At 33.4% G+C, this 24,416-nt stretch overlaps 1 protein-coding gene across 1 annotated transcript in view; it reads right to left on the bottom strand.

The window, feature by feature from the left end:
• ATRNL1 (attractin like 1) overlaps positions 1-24,416 on the bottom strand; it is an 867,795-nt gene that overhangs the window by 732,800 nt on the left and 110,579 nt on the right. The gene's annotated exons all lie outside the window — the stretch shown is intronic.

A 24,416-nucleotide genomic window follows, 5' to 3' on the forward strand; every position in this document is an offset into this window, starting at 1 on the left:
AATGGAGAAAATATAATATCCAAAATATATAAAAACTCGCAAAACTCAATAAAAAAGGAACAATCCAATTAAACAATGGACAGATGATGTGAATAGATATTTTTTCCAAAGAAGACACACAGATTATCATCAGGTAAATGAAAAAGTGCTCAACATCCCTAATCATCAGGGAAATGCAAATAAAAACAAAATGAGATATCACCTCATACCTGTTAGAGTGTCTATAATTGAAAAGACAAGAAATAACAAGTGTTGCTGAGGATGTGGAGTAAAAGGAACTCTTGTACACTATTGGTGGGAAAGTAAATTGGCACAATTTATAAAAGAGTATAGAGCCTACTCAAAAAAAATAGAACTACCAAGAGCTATCATACTATTCAGCAATCCCACTTCTTGGTATATGTCCAAAGGAAATGAAATCAGTATCTCAAAAATATATCTTTACTTTCACCTTCACTGAAGCATTATTCATAGTAGCCAAGATACGGAAACAACTTAAGTGTCCATCAGTAGATGAATGAATAAAGAAAATGCAATATAAATATATATAGTATTATTCAGCTTTTTAAAAGGAAGAAATCCTGCCATTTACAACAACATAGATGAATCTGGAGAATATTATGCTAAGGGAAATAAGCCAGACACAGAAAGACAAATACTGCATGATCTCACTTATATGTGAAATCTAAAAAAGTCAAACTCAAAAAAGCAGAGAGTAAAATGGTAGTTTGCAAGGACTGAGAATAGGGGAAAAGGTGAGATGTAGGTTAAAGCATAAAAAGTTTCAGTTATGCAGGATAAATAAGCTCTGGAGATCTAATGTACAGCATGGCTACCACAGTTAATAAGAATGTATTGTATACTTGAAATTTGCTAAGATAGCACATCATATTCTCTGAGTGAAATAAGTCAATCAGAGAAAGACATGTATCATATGACCTCACTGATATGAGGAATTCTTATTCTCAGGAAACAAACTGAGGGTTGCTGGAGTGGTGGGGGGTGGGAGGAATGGGGTGGCTGGGTGATAGACATCAGGGAGGGTATGTGCTATGGTGAGTGCTGTGAATTGTGCAAGACTGTTGAATCACAGATCTGTACCTCTGAAACAAATAATGCAATATATGTTAAGAAAAAAAAAGAAGAAGATAGCAGGAGGGGAAGAATGAAGGGGAGTAAATCGGAGGGGGAGACGAACCATGAGAGATGATGGACTCTGAAAAACAAACTGAGGGTTCTACAGGGGAAGGGGGTGGGGGATGGGTTAGCCTGGTGATGGGTATTAAAGAGGGCACGTTCTGCATGGAGCACCGGGTGTTATGCACAAACAATGAATCATGGAACACTACATCAAAAACTAATGATGTAATGTATGGTGATTAACATAACAATAAAAAATTTTTAAAAAAAGGATCAGTCCATCAAGAAGATATAGTAATTATAAACATATATGACTTTACAACAGAACCCCCCAAAAATGAGGCAAAATGCACAGAATAGAAGAAATAGATAAATCAGTAATAGTAGCAAACTTCAATATTCACTTTCAAAAATGGATTGAACTATATGATAAACAAGGAAATGGAATACCTGAATAATACCACAAACCAACTAGAACTTACAGACATATGGAGAACACTGCAGCCAATACACATTCTTTACAGGTGTACATGTAACATTCTCTAGGACTGACCAAATGCTAGGTCATAAAATAAGCCTAAATAAATTTAAAAGTGTTAAAATCATACAAAGTATGCTCTCTGACCACAATGGAATTATATTAAAAATAAATAACAGAAATTATTTAGGATACAATAGCCAAATTATGGAAGCAGCCCAAGTGTCTACCAATAGATCAATAGATAAGGATGTGGTCTATGTACACAATGGAACATTATTCAGGCATAAAAAAAAAAATGAAATCGGGGCGCCTGGGTGGCCCAGATGGTTAAGCGTCTGCCTTCGGCTCAGGCCATGATCCCAGGGTCCTGGGATCGAGTCCCGCATCGGGCTCCCTGCTCCTTGGGAGCCTGCTTCTCCCTCTGCCTCTCTCTCTCTCTCTCTCTCTCTGGTTCTCATGAATAAATAAATAAAATCTTTAAAAAAAAATGAAATCTTGCCATTTGCAATGACACTGATGGAGCTACAGAGTATAATGCTAAGTGAAGTAAGTCAGAGAAAGACAAATACCATTTGATTCCAGTCATACATGGAATTTAAGAAACAAAACAAGCATAGGAAAAAAAGAGAGAGAGAGAGAAAGAAAGAAACAAACCAAGAAAAAGACTCTTAACTATAGAGAACAAACTGTTGGTTATCAGAGGGGAAGGTGTGAAGGGATGGATTAACTAGATGATGGGGATTAAGGAGTGCACTTGTCATGATGGGCACAGGTGATGTATGGAATTGCTGAATCACTATACTGTAACCTGAAACTAATATAACACTGAATGTTAACTATACTGGAATTAAAATAATTAAAACAAAAAGGAAGTTATTTGGGAAAATCACATAAATGTGGAAATGAAACAAAAACTCCAAAATAATAAATGGGTCAAAGAAAAAAGAAAAAAATCACAAGCATTTTAGAAAATACTTTGAGATGAATGAAACATGGAATACACAAAGCAATACTTTAGAGGGAAATCAACATTTGCAGACATATGTATTTAAAGAAAAAATGAGAATTCCATAACTTAAACCTCAAACAAAAGAGACTGGACAAAAGGGAAAACCAAACCTATACCAAAAAGAATTTTAAGATAATAAAGATTAGAACAGGAAATAATATAATATAAAATAGACTGGAAAAACAATAGAGAGAATCAATGAAGCCAAAAGTTCTTTCTTTTAAAAGACAAAAAAAAAAAAAAACAAAACCTGACAAACCCTTAGGTATAGTGAACAAGAATAAAAGGACACAGAAAACTCAAATTATTAAAATCAAGAATGAGGGGTGCCTGGGTGGCTCAGTTGGCTAAGCATCTGCCTTTGGATCATCTGATGATCTCGGATCCTGGGATTGAGCCCAGGTCAGGCTCTCTGTTCATCAGGGAGTCTGCTTCTCCCACTCCCTCTGCCCCTCCCGCCAGCTCGTTGCTCGCTCTCTCTTGCTTCCTCTATCTCAAATAAATAAAATCTTTTAAAAAATAAAATAAAATCAAGAATGAAAGAAGGCACATGACTACCAATCTGACAGAAATAAGTCAGATTATAATGCAATACTAAACAACTATATAGAAAAAATGATATGAAATAAACAAAGTCCTCAAAATATATAAACTACCAAAATTGAGACAAGAAGAAATAGAAAATCTGAATAGACCTATAACAACTAAAGAGATTGAATTAGGAATTTTAAAACTTCCCTAAAAAAAAAAAAAAAAAAAAAGGAAGGCCAGACAGCTTCACTGGTGAATTCTAACAAATATTTAAAGAGTAATGTGAATTCTTCACAAACTCTTCAAAAATATAAAATAGGATGGTACAGTATTCACCTTATTCTATGAGAAAGTATGAGTCTGATACCTAAACCAACAATATCACAAGAAAATTACAGACTAATGTTCTTTTAGAAAAGAGACACAAAAATCCTGCACAAAATACTAGCAAATCAAAACCAGTAATATATAAAAAGGATTATACACCATGACCAACTGGAGTTTATCCCAAAAATTCATAATTGGCTTAACATCTGAAAATCAATGTAACACACCATATTAATAGAATAAAGAAAAAAAAGATAATCTCAATAGATACAGGAGAAGTTTTTGACAAAATCCAACACCCTTCACGATAAAAACATTCACCAAAATGGGTATAGAAAGGAAATTCCACAACCTGATAAAGGCTGAATGGTACTCCACCCCCAAAAAAGATAAAGGCATGTTTTAATCCCTAGAACCTGTGAATGCTCCCTTATTTGGTGAAAGTGTCTTTGAAAATGTAATTAAATTAAGGATCTTGAGATGAGATCATTCTGGATTATGCAGCTAACCTTAATCCAATGGCAAGTGTCCTTATAAAAGACACACCAAAAAAAGAGGATCAGGTAATATAATGTGGAGACAGACAACAGAACAATTCATCCACAACTCCAGGAATACTGATAGCCACGAAACACTGAAAATGGAAAGAAAAGGAATTCCCCTAGCACCTCTGGAGATGGCATGGCCCTGTTCACAATGTGATTTTAGACTTCTGGCCTCCAGATCTGTGAGAGAATACATTTCCATTGTTTTAAGCTACAGAGCATGTGGTAACTTGTTATAGCAGCCATAGAAATCTAATATAAAAGACATCTATTAAAAGAGAGAGAGAGAGCGCAGCGGACATGATACTTAATGGTGAAAGACTAAATGCTTTCCCCCAAGACCAGAAACAAGACATAGATGTCTGTTCTTGCCAATTCTACCCAACATTATACTACAGGTTATGTAGTAGAATACTACTAGAATACTAGGTTACAGAATACTACAGAATACTAGGTTATAGAAAGGGAAAGAAGCAAGGAAATGAAATAAAAGGCAACCAGACTAGAAAGGAAGAAGTAAAACTCTCACTATTTGCAGATGACATGATCTTGTATATAGAAATTTTAATGAATCCATAAAAAATTATTAAAAATAATGAGTTTAGCAAGTCTATGGGGTAAAAGAACAATATAGAAAATCAGTTGAGCTTCTATACCTACCAACTTCTATACCTACCAATGCAAAATCCTACGATAAAAATAATTTAAAAATCAAATTACAATAGTACCAAAAAATAAAATAATTTGGAATAAATTTAGCAAAGCAAGTATAAAACTTATACTGTAAAAATTTAAAAAAATATTAAGTAAAGAAATTAAAGATGGCCTAACTAAATGGAAAGACAGCCCATTTTCATGGACTGGAAAACAAAATACTGTTAAGATGGTCATACTCTATAATTTGATCTATAAATTCAACTCATTCCCCAGAAAAATCCCAGCTGGAATTTTGTTTTGTTTTGTTTTGAAACTGACAGGCTGATCTTAAACTTCATGTGGAAATTCAAGGGACCTTAATAGCCAACTCAAAGAATTATAAATTCAAATAAAGGAAAGAATACTCTTTCCAACAAATGTTTCTAGGACAAGTGGGTATCTACATGAAAAAAGAAAAAAGAACTCCTCTCTCACAATATAGACAAAAATTAACTCAGAATGGATTAAAGGCCTAAATTTAAGAGCTAAAAGTATAAAACTTATAGAAGAAAATACAAAAGTAAACATTCCTGGCATTGGGTTAGGCAACAGATTCTTAGATATTATCTAACACCAAAAGCATAAGTGACAAAATATATAACAAATTGGGTGTCATCAAAATTTAAAAATTTTGAGCTTCAAAGGACACTATAAACTAAGTGAAAAATAATACACATAATGGGAGAAATATTTGTAACTCATAAAATTGATAAAGGGACTTACACCTAGAATATATAAGGACCTCCTAACTCAATAAAAAACAGACAAAAATCAAATTAAATAATGGGCAAAGGATCCTAATAGACATTTCTCCAAGGCAGCTATATAAATGGCCAATAAGCTCATGAAAAGATGTTTAATCTGAACAGCCATTATAACAATGCAAATCAAAACTATAATGAGATACCACTTCATATCCACTAGGGTAGCTGTAATCAAAATGTTTGACAATAATAAGTCTTGGCAAGGATATGGAGAGAATCCTCATTCACTGCTGGTGGAAATGTAAAATGGTGTGGCCACTTTGGAAAACAGTCTGGCTATTCCTTAAAAAAATTTTTTTTTTTTTTTTAGTTTAAGATTTTATTTATTTATTTGACAGAGAGAGAGAGAGAGTGAGAACAGGAACACAAGCAGGGGGAGTGACATAGGGAGAAGCAGGCTTCCCGCGGAGCAGGGAGCTCGATGCAAGGCTCGATCCCAGGACCCTGGGATCATGACCTGAGCCGAAGGCAGACGCCTAACGACTGAGCCACCCAGGCACCCCTCCTTAAAAATTTAAATGTAGAGTAACTGTAGAGCTGGCAAATTCACTCCTAGATATATACCCAAGAGCAATGAAAACAAACTTTTATGCAAAAATGTGTACACAAATGTTCATAGAAGTATTATTAGCAATAGCTACAAAGTAGAAACATCCCCAATTTCCATCAGCTGACAAGTGGATAAATAAAATGTGGTATATCCATACAATGGAATATATTTTAACAAAAAAAAGAAAAGAAATATACTGCTGATACATACTACAATATGAAATCATGCTCTCACTTATGCGTAAAGAAACCCACTACAAAAAAAAAAAAACACACATATTGTATCATTCATTTATAAGTCCAGAAGAAAAATCTATAGAAACAGAAAGCAGAGCTTACCTAGAGCTTTGTGGGTTTGAGGGGAAATGAGGAGTGACTACTAATAAGTATAGGGTTTCCTTCTGTAGGAATAAAATGGTTCTAAATTTGTGGTGATGACTGGACAACTCAGTGAATTACACTAAAAAACATTGAATAGTGTACTTTAAATGGGTGAATTTTATGGTATATGAATTACATCTCAATAAGGCTGTAAAAGAAAGAATATTGGGCTTTCATAATAAACAACTACAGATGGCTTAACCTAGAAATTTGACTCCCATTCTTTCCTAAGGCTTTCTGGTTACAAAAGAAATCTACAGATTCAAAATTATACCACTGTTGTGCTCACTTCAACAGCATATATACAAAATTACACCACTGTCAAATATAGAGCACTTTCAAGTTCAATGTTTTTAAACAAAATATAGCACATTTTCCTTTTAAAATCTAGTGGTCTATGATCTCTTTTTACAAAATAAACACTATCTAGTAAATAGTAAAGGAAATATATGGATCAAGGAAAAAAATATTCAGTTACTAGAGAGAAATTCAAGTTAAAAATATTTTTAATCTGGGGCGCCTGGGTGGTGCAGTCATTAAGTGTCTGCCTTCGGCTCAGGTCATGATCTCAGGGTCCTCGGATCGAGCCCCACATCGGGCTCCCGGCTCGGCGGAAAGCCTGCTTCTCCCTATGCCACTCCCCCTGCTTGTGTTCCTTCTCTCACTTTGTCTCTCTCTGTCAAATAAATAAATAAAATCTTTAAAAATATATATATTTTAAATCTAATGATTAAGCAGATAAGATTTATCCAAGTATGCAAGGCTGATTAAACATTTGAAGGTTAAGTGATTAATCTATCACATCAGTAGGATAAAGAATAATCATATGATCACATCAACAGATACAGAAAAATTACTTGATAAAATCCAGCATCTATTCATGATAAAAACTCTCAGCAAACTAGGAATAGATGGGAACTTCCTCAGCCAGATAAAGAAAATCTACCAAAAAAAAAAAAACACACACGTGTGTGTGTGTGTGTGTGTGTGTGTGTGTGTGTGTGTGTGTGTGTGTGTATCAGACTTAACAGTAAGAAACTAGACGTTTTCTTTCTAAGAAAAAGAACAGGGCAAAAAGTATTCTCTAACCACCCCTATTCAACATTGTACTGGAAGTTCTAACCAATGCAATAAGATAAGAAAAGGAAATAAAAGATGCACAAAATGGAAAGTAATAAATAAAACTGTATTTGCTCACAGATGACATGATTGTCTATGGAGAAAATCCCAAAGAATCAACCAGAAAATCCCTGGAACTAAGTGATTATAGCAAGGTGAGGAATACAAGGTTAATTAAAGTCAATTGCTTTCTTATATACCAGCAATGAATAATGAATACTTGAAATTAAAGACACACGCCATTTATATTAGCACCAAAAAATAAAATAGGCATAAATCTAACAAAATATGTATAAGATCTATATAACAAAAATTACAAAACTCCAATGAAAGAAATCAAAGATATCTTTTGATCCAGGTTTCTCACTGTCAGAAGGGATTTACAAATGTGGAAGAAAGGAAGGCTAGAATAAATCCGTGATGTTGTACTGCATCATTGCACAGTTTAGATAGACAGGGTTTAGATGACAGACAGATATATAGAGGCAGAGATATATACCTATCTCTATAAATAGATATAGATGTGTGTTTGCATATTTTCTGGCTCTATCTTCTGAGAGGATCTGTAAACATATCAAAAAAGCAATAAACCTAGTGCCCTAATCTTGGTTTCTAAACGCTATTCTCCACTAAAAGGAATGTGGGTTCCTTAGGAAAACTACTTATTCCAGCAGGGAAAGAACAAGATGTGAAAGGAATTTTTTTTGTATGTGTGCCAGAAAGTGGAGGAGTGCACAAAGACAATAAGAATACATCTAAAGAACACAGTAGCCTGGCTGAAAGGAGCTCACAGTGGCCAAATGTGGGACATTTTGAGCAGCAAAATAAAGAAAAAGAGGGCACCTGGGTGGCTCAGTTGGTTAAGCAACTGCCTTTGGCTCAGGTCATGATCCTGGAGTCCTGGGATCAAGTCCCGCATCGGGCTCCCTGCTCAGTGGGGAGTCTGCTTCTCCCTCTGACCCTCTTCCTTCTCATGCTCTCTCTCTACCATTTGCTCTCTCAAATAAATAAATAAAATTTTTAAAAAGAAAGAAAGAAAGAAAAAGAAAGAAAGAAAGAAAGAGAAAGAGAAAGAAAGAAAGAAAGAAAGAAAGAAAGAAAGAGAAAGAAAAAGAAAGAAAGAAAGAAAGAAAGAAAGAAAGAAAGAAAGAAAGAAAGAAAGAAAGAAAGAAAGAAAGAAAAAGTAATTCATTATAAAACATTTAACAAAATAAAGAAAAATTCAGGGTAATTTAGAAGGAATAATAAAATTAAATATCACCATTCAGTAACCATCATGGTAATAACGTTCTTACAAGAATGATCAGTGGATGTTAAAACTATTAGGTAGGGGCAGCTGGGTGGCTCAGTCATTAAGTGTCTGCCTTCAGCTCAGGTCATGATCCCAGGGTCCTGGGATCGAGCCCCACATCGGGCTTCCTGCTCAGCGGGAAGCCTGCTTCTCCCTCTCCCACTCCCCCTGCTTGTGTTCCTTCTCTTGCTATGTCTTGCTCTATCAAATAAATAAATAAAATCTTTTTAAAAATTAATTAAAAAAATCAAAAACTATTAGGTAAAAGTTAGTAAGAAACAGAATACTTACATAGTCTAAAAGTATCTCTCCACAGGTGTTTAAAGGAAAAATTGTATCTTTACAGTTGAGAAAACTGGAACCATTTTAACCACCACTTTAACCAATATATAAAAGTTAACCTCTACAGGAATGTTCATAGCAGCCTCATTCATGATATCCTAACATGAAAACAACCCAAATGTCCCATCAACTCAAGAGTGGATAAACAATATGTGGTATATTCTCACAGTGAAATATTATTCAGCTATAAAAAAGAATGAAGTATTAAAACATACCACAGTGTGGATGAAGTCTGAAAATATTATGCTAAGTGAAATAAACCAGACACAAAAGGCCATATATTGTATATTCCTTCTATATGAATATCAAAAATAGGCAAATCTAGAGACAGAAAGTAGATTAGTGGTTTCTAGGAGATGGAGGAAGAGTGTTTAGGGAGGTATATGATTTCTTTTGGGGTGATGGAAATATTCTAGAATTAGTAATGATGGTTATAAAACATAAATATACTAAAACCACTGAATTGTACACTTTAAAAAAGGCTAAAATGAAGAATATTGTTATATGAATTTTATGTCAACAAAAATTGTTTAAAAAAAATCATAGAAGGAAACAAGATTTTGGTATTCTACCAAAAATTAAAAACCTGAATCTAATTACGAGAAAACATCCCAGATTGGGTACACTCTTCAAGAGAAAGACTGAAATTGTCCCAGATTTAAAAAGACTAAAAAGGCATAACCACTAAATGCATGTGTGATCTTAGATATAATCCTGGATCAGGAAAGGATATCCAAACCTGGCAAGGAAAAAAATATCAAAACCTAAGTAAGATAGTACAAGAAGGGAAAACTATAGGCAATTTCACATGTGAACATACATGCAAAATTTATTAAGAAATCAAATTCAGCAATAAAAAAGTGTTATCTTTTTAATAAAAGATAATAGGACCATTGGGAAAGATAAATAAAATGTGTAGATTAGAGTATAAATTCTATTAATGTTATTTCCTAAATTTGATACCTATATTGTGGTTATGGGAGAGAATGTCCTTGTTTTTTAGTAAATACATATAAAAATATTTAGATTTAAAGGGCATCATGTCAACAACTCACTCTTAGTTGAAAAAATAATAAATGATAGATAATAGATAGTTATTAAGTAGATAGTTGCAGCTAGTGCTTAAAAATAATTAAAAGGGAACATAACTACAAATGCTGCTGATATTAAAGATTCTATGTGAACATAATGAACACCTCTATAACAATTCAACAGAAGACATCGATTTCTTGGATAAATTCCTAAAAATATATCTCATCAAAACTTAAGAATTAATTACAGCATCTAAATAGGTTTATAACCATTACATATGTTGGACTTAGTACCTAAATTCTACACATAAAGTTGTTCTCTAACACTTGACTTGAAGGTTATCACCATAAAATATCAGGAAAAAATACTCCCAGTCTTAGACATACTGTTCCAAAGTATAAAAAGGAATAGTCCCCAACCCATTTTATGCACTCCACATAACCTTACCACCAGAGAGCTGACAAGAATATGCAAGAAAATCACATGCAAATCTACTGATATCAGTGCAAAAATGTTTATCAAAATGTTAGCAAGCCAAAAAACAATACATATTGACCAAATTTGACTCAACCCAAATTAGGTTAATAATAACATAATTAAAATAATTACCCACAGTAAATTATTTAGTAGAAAAATCAGATAATCACCCCCCCAAAATACCTTTGATAAAATCCATCCATTCATGATATAAACCCTTAGCAAACCAGGAAAAAAAAAGGCTCTTAACAACATTGACAAAACCCACAGTGAACATCATTCTTACTGGAGAAACACCAAAAGCATTTCATTAAAGCTCAGAACTAATAATGGATGCCTGTTAACTTCTATTCAACATTGAACTGGAGGTTGTTGCTGAAATGATAAGGTAAGAAAAATTAAAAGCTGTAAGACCCAGAAAGGAAGAAACAAAACTACCATTATTTGCATATAATCTGATCATCTATTATAAAAAACTGAAAAATATCTACACATAAGTTATTAAAATACAGTAAGTTGTTAGACATAAAGGTAATATAAAAAACTGCATCTCCATATATCAGCCCCAAAAGAAATAAAAAGATAATATACTGGTTGAATAGCATCTCCCAAAACTCATGTCTACCTCGACCTCAGAATGAGACTTTATTTGGAAATAGTGTTTGCAGACTTAATTAGCTAAGTAAAATGAGGTCTCACTAGTTTAGAGTGGGCCCTAAGTCCAGTGATTGGTGTCTTTATAAGAAGGCCATTTGAAAACACACACACACACAGGAAGAAGGCAACGGGAAGACAGAGGCAGAGATTAGAGTGGATGAATGCAGTTACAACCAAAGAACACCCAGGATTGCCTGGAGTTACCAGATGCTAGAAAAGGTAAGAAAGGATTTTTCCCCAGAGACTTTAGAGAAAGTATGGCCCAGCTGACACCTTGATTTCCATTCCAACATCTAGCCTACAGAATTATGAGAGGATAAATTTGTGGTAATTTGTTATCTCATCCTTCGAAAACTAATAGAGATATCATTTAGAAAAGTATAAAAAATATCAAACACCTAGCAATAATTCTAACAAATATTTATTAGTATTACAGACAATTAAAGGAATGGTCTGGGACAAATGGATATCCACATTAAAAAAAAAAAATGGATCCCTACTCAGTTGGATGAAAACTAAATGTGAGGGGCAAAACTATGAAATGATGGTAGGAAATATAGAAAATATTGAGGTAGGGAAGTATCATTTATGCAAAACACAAAATATAACCCATAAAAGATTGATCATTTCTATATTTAAATTAAAAAGTTCCATTCATTAAACAACATCATACAAAGAGCAGAATGAAAATCCACAATCTGGGAGAGAGCAGGTTTGCAAAGTATAAAACTAACAAAGGATTAATATCAAAAAGAAGGATACACAAAAAAACCAATATGACAAAACAAGAAGAAATATATAGACAATAAACATGAAAAGATGTTCCACCTCATTAGTAATCAGGGAAATGCAAATGAAAACCAAATGGGGACACCATTTCATACCCATCATATTGACAAAATTTATTTTAAAACTCAAACACCACATTTTGGAGAAATTGCAGAGAACTGGAAACTCCCACTTATGACTGGTAAGAGTATAATATAGTAAAATGATGTTGAAGTATAGTTGGGTAAAATTGAGCATGACATTGCCTATGACCAAGCATTTATAATACTAAGGAAATAGCTTAGAGAAACCTGTATATGAAACAAGAGAAGACTAAATAAGAACACATATACTATAACTGTTCATAATAGCAAAATTTGGTACATTCCAAATACCATCCACAGAAGAGAAAATATAAAAATGAGCTATTTTCACACATTACGTATGTCTCACACAAGACTACAACTCTGCCAGCAATTCTACCATACTTCCCTACTCTCCTCCTAAATGATCACTTCATACTTCATCTTCTCTCTTCAAACCTCAAACCTCTAATAAATATCCCCAATTCTTTTTTTTTAGTATAATTAACACAAAACATTACATTAGTTTCAGGTGTGTAACACAGTGGTTCAACAGCTCTATACCTTATGCTATGCTCACCACAAGTGTAGCTACCATTTGTCACTGAACAACACTTTTACAATGTATTAAATATAGTCAATACATTGACTATATTCCCTATGCTGTACTTTTTATTTCCATAGACTTATATACATTCCATAACAGAAAGCCTGTATCTCTCACTTCCCCTCATCCATTCTGCCCATCCCTCCACCCTCCTAAATATCCCCCATTCTCTCCCAACTGATAACTTCACTTTCTATTTCATTAATAATAAAATAGAATCAAAATCTTCACAAGTTCTCACCACCTCTACCCATTTGCTTGCAACCATATTCATATAACCTGCCTTTTCTCCTATTCCTATGATAAAATGTCTATGCTCCTAAAAGCTATCCTCACTATTTGTGTTCGCTAGATCCCACAGCTACTTGTTCTAAGTACTTCCCTCTAGCAAATTCTTCCCTCTGGCATAATTGGGTTTTTTTTTTTTTATGTCTTATTGATCTTCCCTATAAGCCAAAAAACAAATATTTCTCCAAACTTAAAAAGAAAAACAAAAAACCTCTTTTGTCCCCACCTCCTTTACCCACCATTACCCTATTTCTCTCTTTCCCTTTAAACTAAACTCCTCGGAAAACTTATCAGTACTTTTCTCCAAATCCTCTTCCATCCTGCCTAGAATCCACACTAATCAGAATTTCATTCGACCACTCCAGTGGAACTTATATCACCAAAAAACTCCAGTTTGCCCGATCCCATGCACATTTCCCAATTCTTATATTACTTCACCCATCAGCAGCTTCTGATGGGTGACAAACTTTCTCCCTCCTTTGAAACACACTCTTGGCTTCTAAAACATATACTTCCCTGGTTTTCCTGCTGAGTTATTAACTGCTCATTCTGTCTCCTTTGCTGATTATTTATCTTTACTTCTCTGACCAGAAAATTCGTGTCCAGATGCCCAAATTCTGATATCTAGCCACCTATTTAACATATCCACTAAGATGTGTAGTCTCTATCTCAAATTAAATATATCTAACACTGAGCTTCTAATCTTCCTCTACACCAAACTTAGTCCTCTCACAAAATTCATCATCTCCATTAATGCCAACTCCATGCTTTCAGGTCTTCAGGCCAAAAGCCTAATTCCTCTTTCACTTGTTCTCTCTTCCAATCTATTTCCAATCCCTTAGTCTATGCAACATCTCTTGGCTCTACCTTCTGAATATATTCAGAATCCAACCAATTCTCATCACCTACACATTGCCTCCTTGGTCCCAGATGCTATCATCTGTTTTTTAGATTACTACAATAACCTCCAAAATGGTGTTCTTGCTTCTGCTCTTGCATCATAATCACAACACAGCAGCCAAAGCGATCCCATAAAAACCTAAGGCAGAACATCTCACATCTCTATTCAAAACCCTCCAATGGCTTCCCATATTGGTGTTAAAGTCAAAAATCCTTATACTGAGCTCAGTGACTATGTGACAGTGTTCCCAATTACCACTTTAAGGTCATTTTCCACCATTTCACCCAACCCACTCTAAGACCCTTTACTCCAGCTATACTGGCCACCTTGCTATTCCAAATGATAAGCATATTCCCATTTCAAGGTTTTTGTACTACCTTTCCACTTGCCCCTCAGATTCTGGCATGGATCCATCTCTAACCTCTTTCCTCACATACGGTCCTGGCGATGTCTCCTCCCACTACCCTATTTAAATGCAGCAACCTAAAACTCATCCTCTTCCCATGCTTTCTGTTTCCTCCATAGCACTTATTACCATTTAAATACATTTTATTTATTTCCATTTTTATTATCTATCTCCCCCCATTAAAATATATCTCTAACACATGAATTTTATTTTAAAAAAAGATCTCTAAGGAAAGCATACAATGTTTAACAATAGATGCAAAATTCAGAAACAGACAAACTGAGTGGTTTGCTTACAAATACATATGAAAAAACAATGGAAAGCAAGGAAATAATTAACACAATATTAAGAAGAATGCTTATCTCTTTCAGGGATAATGAAGGGAATGCCATCATGGAGTCACACATGATGGGGATATTGTAATGTCCTCTTACGTAGCTCAAGTAGAGAAGGTATTTACTTCATTATTATTGTAAAACTATAAACGTATGCTTTCAGATACCATATGCAATATTTCCCAGTTTATAAAAGAGCACTAGGAAAAAAGTAAGTACTACACATCTCAAAACTACTTTAAAAGGAAATTCCAAATCCCATAACATATCATGATGTTTATAAAGACAATAATCTTTTTGCCTATGTATTTTGTTCATTTTAATAAATCTGCTATACTATTTCTTTATACATATATATGTGTATTTCTATTACTTCCCAAATATACATGAACCATAACATTTTAAACTATCTGTCTTCCTTACTGAGAATATCTTAAAATTATTCCCAACACAGTACTTGATACAGAGTCAACAATTTTGTTGAAAAGATTTCAGACACTCATCATGAAGAGAAATAAGCAAGGATGAACACCATGAATGCCATGTTCATCAATATTCACTAAAAGTTAACTAATAACATTTATAAAATTGTCCTGCATCACTTTCCAAAATTTGACAGCTAAAATTTTAGAGAAATCACAAAAACTCAATAACTTAATAAAATAGTTTTGAATCCTCCAATGTAAAAATAACTCCCATTATATCAAATTTAAGAATGTAAAATAACTCATTTTAAGTCATCAGACGTAGCATCACTATAAAAACACATTTTAGGTAAATGTAATTTCAAAGATTTTTTAAAGTACAGAATTAATATAGTACCACAGAAGCATTATCATTAGACTTGTACATAACCTTTTAATATTTCTAGAATTATAGCTGAAATCCGTTTTCTTCCACTTAAAAAAAATGAAAAAAAATTACCTAGTTGATCATTACAGCTGTAAGTTGTAAATAATAATGTTTAATATGTTCCTTATGTGTTAAAACTTACTGGGCTTTTTCACAGGTTAAAAGAACACAGCAGTAGAGGAAACGACCTCAACAAAATGACTAGAAAATCTGAGGTTTCCACTATCACAGAAAAGCCTCCTCCTGTAAGTTCTACAAACATGTATGTGCAAAGAATATTATGAGATATCGTATCTAACGAGGCTAAGAAATCAAGACCACAATGGCCCTAGTACCCAAAATCATTACAGCAAAGTTTTAAATCTCTTAAATGATGATACCAATGAATAGTACATTCCAACAACATAAAAGGAATCATTTTTGAGAAATGGGAATTCCTATACAGGATATTTGTTCTCTTTTATTCTTTAAATGTAAAGAAACCAGACTCAACTAGTCCTGAGGTAGTGGGGTAGCAGCAATGGCTTTGGGTGTATCAGAACTTTTATGTCTCAATCCTTTTCTAACAATAGCAAAAAAAAATGTATTTTGCTAACTATATATTAAAAATTGACCCTCTTGGGACTCCTGGGGTGGCTCAGTAGCTTAAACGTCTGCCTTTGACTCAGGTCGTGATCCCAGGGCCCTCGGATCAAGTCCCACATCAAGCTCCTTACTCGGTGGGGAGCCTGCTTCTCCCTCTGCCTGCCATTCCCCCTGCTTGGGCTCTCTCTCTCTGACAAATACATAAATAATTTTTTTAAAAAATTGACCCTCTTTTATTATTCCAATTATTATAAACCATAAGCATATATTAAACCCACAAATTCAAATAAAATACAGATTTCTATTTTTAAATTAACTTTTATGACCTGTAACATATATACCAAAAAGTATACATATTTTAAGGGTATAGTTCAATGAGTTATCACAAAGTGAACATATGTGTGTAACCACTCCAGAAGCTTCCCTGTTGCTCATCCCAATCACTACTTAATTCTTCTTAGCCTAAGACAATCCCTGTTACAACTTCTAAGACCATACATTAATTTTTCTTGGTGCTAAACTTCATTTAATTGGAATCATATCATATTCTTGTGTCTGACTTCTTTTGGTCAACATTATTTTGTGAGATACTGCATGGATGCATACAGAGATGATTTTCTTTCATTTTCATTATCGCATAGCATTCCATTGTAAGAACATATAACTTATTCATTTGAACCAATGACAGATATTTCACCTGTTTCCGATTATTATTATAAATAAGCTGTCATGAATACTATTCTATATGACTACAGTGCAAAATATATGCATTTGTTGGATATATAACAAGAATAACTATTTCAGAGGATTCATACATTCTGAGTGTGAGTGTATTCATATTTAGCAGAAACTGTCAAAAGATTTTTTTCAGAGTACTTCAAACCAGTTTATACACATTTGATATTAGCAGTCTGGTAAATTTTAGCCATTTAAGTGGATGTGTGGTGGTATGTCAATGTTGTCTTTTTTGTTGTTTCACTTTGTTTTGTTTTGTTTTAGTTTTGTTTTATTTTTTCTTCCTTAAATTTTTTATTGTTAATCACCATACATTACATCATTAGTTTGTGATGTAGTGTTCCATGATTCATTGTTTGGGCATAACACCCAGTGCTCCACGCAGAACGTGCCCTCCTTAATACCCATCACCAGGCTAACCCATGCCCCCACCCCCCTCCGCTCTAGAACCCTCAGTTTGTTTTTCAGAGTCCATCGTCTCTCATGGTTGGTCTCCCCCTCCAATTCACCCCCCTTCATTCTTCTGGAGGGGAAGAATGTCAATGTTGTCTTAATTTAAATTGTCCTAGTGACTAATAAAGTTGAGCACCTTTTAATATGTATGTATTTTGGCCACCCAAATATCTATCTTTGTGAAGTACCTGGTCAAGACTCTTACACATTTTCTGTTGAGTTATCTGACATTTTCTTATTGATTTGTAGTGCTTCCCTATATTTTCAGGAAGAGAGAGACCTTTGTTGGTTTCCTGTGTTGGAAATACCTCCCCCAGTGCAGCTTGCCTTTTCACCTTCTTATTTTTAGATATTTTTAAACATATATAGTTCAGTTTATCACTTCTTATTTATTAATAGTATTTAAATAATAAGTATTTAAGGGGCGCTTGGGTGGCTCAGTCAGTTAAGTGGCTGCCTTCACTCAGGTCATGATCCCAGGGTCCTGGGATTGAGTCCTGCCATCAGGCTCCCTGCTCAGTGGGGAGCCTGCTTCTCCCTTTGCCTCTCCCTGACACTCTCCCTGCTTGTGCTCTCTCTCTCTGTCAAATAAATAAATAAAATCTTAAAAAAAAAGAAAGTATTGTATTTAAATTTACCTTAAAAGTCTTTCTTTACCAATGATATAAAGGTATTTGCCTGTGTCATCTTGTACAATACTTACTATTTTACCTTCCATATTTGGATCCACAATTGATCTGAAACTAATTTTTGTGTATGGTGTGAAGTAGGGCCCAATATTCATTGTTTTCAATTGTATATCTTACTGGCCCACAATAATTTATCAGAAAAACAGCTCTGTAGTTCAACTTTGTCATAAATTAGATGTCCACAAATGTGTAGGTCTGCCTATGGAGCTCCTATTTGCCACATTGGTCTACTTCCCTATCTTTGCAACAACACTTAATTACTATAGCTTCAAAATCATGAGATCTGGTAGAGAAGTCCTCTAGCTTTGTTCTTCTTAAACTTTGTTTCAGCTATGGTTGTCATTTGCATTTTCATATATATTTTGGAATATGTATGTCAACTTCTAAAAAATACTTGCTATAATTTTGTTTGGGATTACATTAAATTTACAGATCAATTTGAGCAAAACAGACAACTCTACAGCAGTGTCTGGGTGGCTCAGGCAGTTAAGCGTCTGCCTTTGGCTCACATCATGATATTGGAGTCCTGGGATTAAGCCCTGCATCCAGCTCCCCACTCAGCAAGGAGTCTGCTTGTCTCTCTCCCTCTCCCTTTGCTCCTCACCTCTCCCACACCGGCGCTGGCTCATGCAAGTGCATGCATGCACACTCTCTCTCAAATAAATAAATAAAATCTTTTAAAAAATAGACATCTATACACTATTCAATTTTTCTTACAATTATAATGTAACTTCCATTTATCTTATTTATTTCTCACTTAAAAAAGGTTTTATAATTTTCTGTGTAAAATTCCTGCATACATGTCATTGCATTTACTCCATAGGTGTTAATGTTCCTATGGTAACATAAATTGTATTGCTTTTAAGTTACCGTTTTCCAAACAACCAACCTTGTTGATTTTTGGTAACTATACGGATCATCTTTATCATGTTTCCTCTGTATTTTGTTAATTTATGTTATCTCATATTCTCTTCCTTTTTCCTATCTTTATTTACATTTTCTTCTTTTGGGACTAATCTGCTATCCTTTTTCTAATTTCTTGAGATTATGTTTATACCACTGATTCTCAGGCTTTTTAAAAATCTTTTCTAGGGGAGCCTGGGTGGCTCAATCATTAAGCGTCTGCCTTCAGCTCAGGTCATGATCCCAGGGTCCTGGGATCAAGCCCCACATTGGGCTACCTGCTCAGCGGGAAGCCTGCTTCTCCCTCTCCCACTCCCCCTGCTTGTGTTCCCTCTCTCACTGTGTCTCTCTCTGTCAAATAAATAAAATCTTTAAAAAAATAAAATAAAATAAAAATAAAAATCTTTTCTAATAAATGCACTTAAAGTTATAAATGTCCCTCTTGGTGGCATCATACACATTCTGATCTGTCATCATTCAGTACAAAATATTTTCTAATTTTTAATATAATTCTTTGACCAATTAATTTTAAGAAATTTATTAGTTCCAGACATCTTAGGGTTTTTCTAGTTACTTCTATGTTCATTTCATTGTGATCAATTACTTTGTATAACTTGAACCTTTTTAAAAAATTTGTTGAGACTTGCATTAAAACACAGCATATGGTAAATTTTGGAAAATGTTCCAAATGTACTTGAAAACAGTGTATATTCTGCAGTCATAAGATAATATGCTCTCAAATACCAAAGAACACAAAATTATTAATTATGCTGTCGAAATCATTCATATCTTTTCTGTTTTTTGCTTTTTGTCTCCTTATGCTATCAGTTCCCAAGACACTGGGATTAAAAACATCCCAATATAATTTGTCCCCTTTTATTCTGTCATTTTTTTGCTTTATTTAACACATATTGTAAGGTACATATAAATTCACTGTTATATCTTCCAGGTAGATACCTGACTTAAATTCTTACCTGTCTGATATTAGTAAAGCTATACCAACTTTCTTTTGTTTAGCAATTGTGTATGTTTTTTCCATTCTTTTACTTTCTGTTTTTCCAAATATTTTTAGACTTTTGTACCTTTTCTAAGCAGCATATGGTTTCGCTTTATACCGAGTCCAAAAAAACCTTAGCTTTTGACTGAAATATTTAGTCTCTTACATTTAGTGTAATTTAGAGTATTTATTCCCTTACATTTAGAGTAATTATTGACATATCTGAAGTTAAATACATTTCCTACTTCCTTTATATGTATCCCAACTAGACTTTGTCCTTTTCCATTCCTTTCTTGTCTTCTTCCAAATCCATTACATAGTATTCTTATTTTCCTTTCTATTAGCTTGTTAGATATGAAGTTCTACTTTTATTTTTGTTGCCTAATGATTACAATACAAATACTTAGTTATTAATGTCTACTATGAATTAGTTATCTTATCAATTCCCACATGTAACAAAAACCTTAGTATTTTGAACATCATTTACCCTTCTTCCTGACTTATGAGCTGATATTATCATGCATTCAAATTTTATATCCATTTAAGCCTCTATTACTTTTATAGTTTAATATAATAAATAATTACTTAAATTTACCCTTAAGCTCTCTATTCCTTCCAGTATCTGGGAACATTTTTCTTCTACTTCAGTAACATTTCCTTTATTTAGTTTCTCCTTTATTGGAGGTCTGCTCTTGTCAAATTCTTTTAATTCTTGTTTTTCTGAAAAATATCCTTATTTTGCTTTCATTTTTTGAAGATATTTCACTGAGTGCAAAATTTTAGGTTGATGACTATTTCCTTTCAGCAATCTGAAGACAATGTTTTCTAGATTTCATTTTTTTCAGTTAAGAAATCCATTGTGAGTCTAGTGGCTCAGTCAGTTAAGCGTCTGCCTTTGGCTCAGGTCACAATCCTGGGGTCCTGCAGGGAAGTCTGCTTCTCCCTCTCTCTCTGTCCCTTCCCTGGCTCATGCTCTCTCTCTCCCCCAAATAAATAAATAAAATCAAGAAGAGAGAGAGGGCACTTGGGTGGCTCAGTTGTTAGGCGTCTGCCTTCGGCTCAGGTCCTGGAGTCCTGGGATCTAGCCCCACATCAGGCTCTCTGCTCAGTGGAGAGCTTGCTTCTCCCTCTCCCACTCCCCCTGCTTGTGTTCCCTCTCTCGCTGTGTCTCTCTTTGTCAAATAAATAAATAAAATCTTTAAAAAAAAAAAGAAGAGAGAAAGAAAGAAAGAAAGAAAGAAAGAAAGAAAGAAAGAAAGAAAGAAAGAAAGAAAGAAAGAAAGAAAAAGAAAAAGAATCATTGTCAGTCTTAATGTTGTTCCTTTAAAGAGTATGACTCTTTTCCTTTTGGCTGCTCTTAAATTTTTCTTTTCATGTTTGGATTTTCATTAGTTTTACCATGATATTTCTTTTTTTTTTTGCATTTTATTTTTTTTATTATGTTATATTAGTCACCATACAGTACATCATTAGTTGTTGTTGTTTTTTTCAAGATTTGATTTATTTATTTGACAGAGACACACAGCAAGAGAGGGAACACAAGCAACGGGAGTGGGAGAGGGAGAAGCAGGCTTCCCTCAGAGAGCCTAATGCAGGGCTTGATCCCAGGACTCTGGGATCATGACCTGAGCCGAAGGCAGATGCTAAACAACTGAACCACCCAGGCGCCCGAGTACATCATTAGTTTTTGATGTAGTTTCTAAGTATAAGTTTTTTTTTAGTTATTCCTCTTGATGTTCATGGAAGTTTTCTAATTTGCAGATTTTTTTTTTCACTTTTGAAAATTCTCAGTCATTAAGACATCAAATAGTGCTCTACATTATTTTCTCACTTTTCTTCTTTTGGACTCCAATTACATGCACGTTAGACTATTTCTACAGGTCCTTTATATTTCCTTCCCTATTTTATTTTTCATCCTTTTCTTTATGTCAGTATGGGTATTTCATTCTGATCATCCATTCCATTAATCTCTCCTCAGCTGTGTCTAACCAGTTGTTAAACCCATCTAAGGAATTCTTAATTCACTTAATGTATTCTTCATTTCTATAATTTCCATTTGATTCTTTAGTAAAAGTTTCCACTTGTCTCCTAATATTTTCTGCCTTTTAAAGTTTCTGTCTGAAAACACCACTATCCTATAGTTATGCTTCTAATGGCTGTTTTTTCATACCTTGTCTTTTTCTAAGACTTATCTTTGTTTTATTTTGTATCAGATATTGCATATGTTTTTTGAAGAAATAATTTGAGGCGCTATGTGATATTACCTTCCTCAAGAGAGGATTTACTTTTGTTCTGCCAGCTACTTAGTCTATGGGCAGATCACCATAATCCAATGATTCAAAGTGGACTTATCCACACTAGTAGGCTTAGAACTTCAGGGAGTAAACCAAATCCTTAAGTGTGTAGCAAAGTCTATCTTCGTTAGCACACTTGGAAATCCAATTTAGGTCCTCCATATTAATTGACAAAAGCTCTTAAACAGCTTTCAGTTTTTATTATCCTCTAAAGGAAAATAGTTTCACAAAAATGTCAATTTTACCTTCCTTGACATTCCACCTATCCTAGATCTTGACCCACAGATTCTCACTGCCTTTGTAGTTCTCAGATGCCTAAAAAGATGTAATTCCTAATTTTTCTCAATGGAAATAATATTCCAAAATAATCCATTATGCCAATGAAAAATAATTCCTCCAAACACACATTTACTAATTTCAACAAAGTAGCCTATCTACTAAACTATATCTACTAAAAAATAAAACCAGTTCTGAGGTGGTAAAAACTTAAAATCAATCTGTACAATGGATATATATTAGTGACATTTTTAAATTATATCACATTTGACAAATAAACCTTATACATACTTTAATTGCTATAGGATAGCAAACTTTAAAACTAAGCTAACAAGAAGTATCAAAACTTTAAGAATAATAGAAAAATATTTTAGTACTCACTAATAATTTTACTGATATTTTTTAAAAACACAGAAACCAGTAAAACAGTAAAGTATCACAAGCATCTATAATATATTTCTAATAAGGTACTAAAAATAATTTGCAAGTTATTTTAATAAATTCTAAGGAATAAGTATCCAATGTTATTTGTACATATACTAAAATTGCCAAAATTGATAATTACATTCTTCTATGCAAAAGTTCACTATGGGAAATTTTCAGGAAGGGAAACATGTTAAAATCTGAGCAAATCCCATTCAAGTGGTGAGTAACAAGTAACTCTTATTTTGAATTCATTCAAATAATACCCATTGTTCTCTTATCCATTCACATCACAAAAATATATTAAACAGGTTGACAGTGCCTTAATCACTAAATCACAGTTCCTCTTGCTATCAGAACAAAAAGTCAGAGAGGAAAAGTTAGAAATGTTAAAATAGAAAATGAAATGCAATGCATAAATTATATAAAAGAAAAAAGTGATATACTGGTTTTAATATTTATAAAAATATAAAGAATAATAATGTATTGATTAGACAAAAAATAATAAAAATTACCAAATCATCCAAAGGAAATGTCTTATCTTTTTTAATCCACCTTTCTTTTTCAAATAAAATAAAAATTAGAATGTATGTTTGAAAGTGAAGGGGGTAGAACAAATCAGAATTTGGTGAAAAACTGTATTTTATTCAAATGCATAAAGTAATTTCATGATAAGAGTTTAAAAGAATGTGTAATGTCTTAAAACAACAACAGAATCATTTCCCATGTTTTACAAAGGTAAATATATTTGAGTACAACAAAAATTCTATTTAAAAAAATTCTATTTTAAAACTCATACATATAGAAAAATAATAAGTGAAAAATTAATGATATTTCAAACATAAAAGAGAACATTATGGTTATAAATAGGCAATTCACTAAATAGGAAACACAAGTGTTAAATGAACCATAAAAAGATGCCTAGTCACAATAGTGATCTGGGTATGCACAATAAATATCATTAAGATACCATGCAAATCCATTGCAAGTGTTTGTGGTAATATGAAGAAACAGGGACATTCACATCTAGCTGGTAGAAGTATACATTACCACAGTGACTTGGGAGTGCAATTGGGCAACACGTAGTAAAGTTGAGGATATAAATATCCTCAGACACAACAATTTCACTTTTAAGTATATGCCCTACAAAAACTCTTGCATATCTGCATGAGAAAACCAGTACAAGATGTACGATGTAACACTGTTTATAACAATAAAAATCTACCTAAATGCACAAGCTTTGCATTTCATAGGAAATTAGATGATGAAACTGAAGAAATGCTTTTAAAATTTACAAATGACATTAAAATATGAATGCAAAGAAAAAAATCACAGAGCAGAAAATATCAAAGCTCAAAGTTACACTGGTAAGCAAATTTGCTCATCTGAATTGAACATGAGATCAGCACTTATAAGTAATGCACACAGAATAAGTATATCTATGTAATCAGAAAACATTTTAAAGTCAGTCACTTACAGT

The sequence above is a fragment of the Eumetopias jubatus genome, unplaced genomic scaffold (assembly GCF_037043125.1).
Source record: "Eumetopias jubatus isolate StellerSeaLion01/CBP00866 unplaced genomic scaffold, mEumJub1_p1.0 scaffold_17, whole genome shotgun sequence".
NCBI lineage: Eukaryota > Metazoa > Chordata > Mammalia > Carnivora > Otariidae > Eumetopias > Eumetopias jubatus.